Source organism: Macadamia integrifolia, chromosome 3 (genome assembly GCF_013358625.1).
Source record: "Macadamia integrifolia cultivar HAES 741 chromosome 3, SCU_Mint_v3, whole genome shotgun sequence".
Taxonomy (NCBI): Eukaryota; Viridiplantae; Streptophyta; class Magnoliopsida; order Proteales; family Proteaceae; genus Macadamia; species Macadamia integrifolia.
The window spans coordinates 12,388,333-12,390,525 of NC_056559.1; the positions used below are offsets into that span (position 1 = coordinate 12,388,333).

At 41.1% G+C, this 2,193-nt stretch overlaps 1 non-coding gene across 1 annotated transcript; it reads left to right on the top strand.

The window, feature by feature from the left end:
* Positions 1-1,828: 1,828 nt before the first annotated feature.
* On the top strand, positions 1,829-1,935 carry LOC122075020. Its single transcript, XR_006139158.1, has one exon. It is a non-coding gene; the product is annotated as a small nucleolar RNA R71 (small nucleolar RNA).
* The last annotated feature ends 258 nt before the right edge of the window (positions 1,936-2,193 follow it).

Below are 2,193 nucleotides of genomic sequence, written 5' to 3' on the forward strand. Positions count from 1 at the left end.
AGAAAAATCCAGAAAATCCTCAAGCATATTGATCTCTTCTTCCATATGTGGTTGCTTGCCAATCCTAAACATGTTAAACTCAACAGTTTGGTTACCAAAAGATAATCTTAGGAAACCATTCCGGCAATTGATTAATGCATTACTGGTAGCCAAGAATGGTCTTCCTAGAATTATTGGGATCTCATCCTTGGTTGAGAAGGGCTTAGTATCTAACACAATGAAATCAAGAGGGAAAATAAATTCCCCCACCTTTAGTAAGACATCCTCAACCATCCCTTTAGGAATCTTAACAGACCTATCTGCCAACTGAAGAGTAGTTCCAGTGGCTTTCAATTCTCCCAATCCTAGTTGCTTGTACACATGGTAAGGTAAAAGATTCACAGTTGCGCCAAGGTCAAGTAAGGCATGCTCAATATAGGTGTTGCCTATGACACAAGATATGATAGGGCTCCCTGGATCCTTATACTTGGCTGCTATAGGCTGAGTAATTATGGAACTAATGTTACCTGCCAAGAACGCCTTTTTGGGCACACTAGTGATACGTTTGTGAGTACACAAATCTTTCAGTACCTTTGCATAGGCGGGGATCTGGGATATGGCATCCAAAAGAGTGATGTTTACTTCTACCTTTTTGAAGACTTCTAAAATTTTATCCATGGAAGCAGTCTTCTTTTTGTTTACCAAGCGATTAGGAAATGGGACAGGATGAACATAAGGACTGTTAGGGATTTGCCCCTGTTCAGAAGAATCATTTTTGGTTTCCTCAACCAAATCATCTTTAGTTTCAGAAAAATCTTTAGGTTCATCAGACGAACCTGGAACAAGAGGCACATTTGTGTCCTCAACTGAAGAAGAGTTAACAGGAGTAATAGATGGGGAAGATTTAGGAACGCTCTGTAGGTACTCTCTACCACTCCTAAGGGCATAAACAACATTACATTGGTTAGAGGGCCCTTGTTGAGTCTGACCTTGTACTATATTCAGTGGTGCATTAGTTGGTCCTTGTAAACTAACAGGCTGATGATGCCTAGGGTTAGGCTCTGGTTGACTGGGTAAAGTTCCCTTCTCCCTCTCACGCATAATTGAGACAACTTGGGTAAGTTCTCTCGTAAGATTTTGATGGCTTGTCATGAGGAGGGCCATATTTTTTTCCAAGTCACTTATTCTACTTGCCTCTCCAGTGTTGGTAAACCCAGGGGGTTGCTGATAAGATGATAGAAGAGGGGCCCTAGGAAAACTCGCCTGAGGTCCTACATTTGACCTAGGAAAAGTATTTTGAGAAAAAGATTGTTGTGCAAAGGGAGGCCTTTGGGGTCCAGGTTGACCTTGATTATAGAAATTGGAAGGTCCTGCTTAGTTGCCCTGATTCCAAGAGAAATTTGGGTGATTTCTCCATCCTGGATTGTATTTGTTACTATATGGATTATTCTGGTATAAGACATTAACACTATCATTAGAAGTGCCCCCAGAGGTGTTAGGGCATTCTTCTATGACATGTCCAGGGGACTGGCACCAAGCACAAATCTTAACCAAATTGACTGATGATGGCTCTCTAGGAACAATAGCCTCAATCCTCTTGATTAGGCTATCCAAATGGGCTTCCTTGGCTACTATCCCATCCACAAAATATCCTTTTCCTCCTATGGTTCTTTCACTCTCTTGGGTTGATTCCCACTCACGGGTTTTATCAGCTAAGTCAAGTAAAAATTCCCATGCTTTTCCTTCATCTGTAAAGGATGTGAATCCCTCAGGGCACATAGACTCTATCATTTGTTTAGTTGGGTAATCAATACCCTCATAAATTATTTGACATAAATGCCATAGGTCTAGGCCATGGTGAGGGCATTCTTGGAGTAGATCCTTGAATCTCTCCATAAGCTTGGAAAATGACTCACTAGGCTTTTGCCTAAACTGAAGGATATCACTTCTAAGCTTATTGGTCTTGTGAGTTGGGAAAAACTTCTTAAGGAAAACAACGGTGAACTGTTCCCATGAGGTTATAGAATTTGTGGGTAACCCATACAACCACTTCTTAGGTTGGTCTTTCAATGCAAAAGTGATAAACCTAAGCTTAACAACATCATCAGAAAGCAGTTGGATCTTAATTAGAACACATACCTCTTCAAATTCCCTTAGAAATAGGTATACATCCTCAGAGGTCAGCCCATGGAAGTGGGGCAACATAGTGATGTA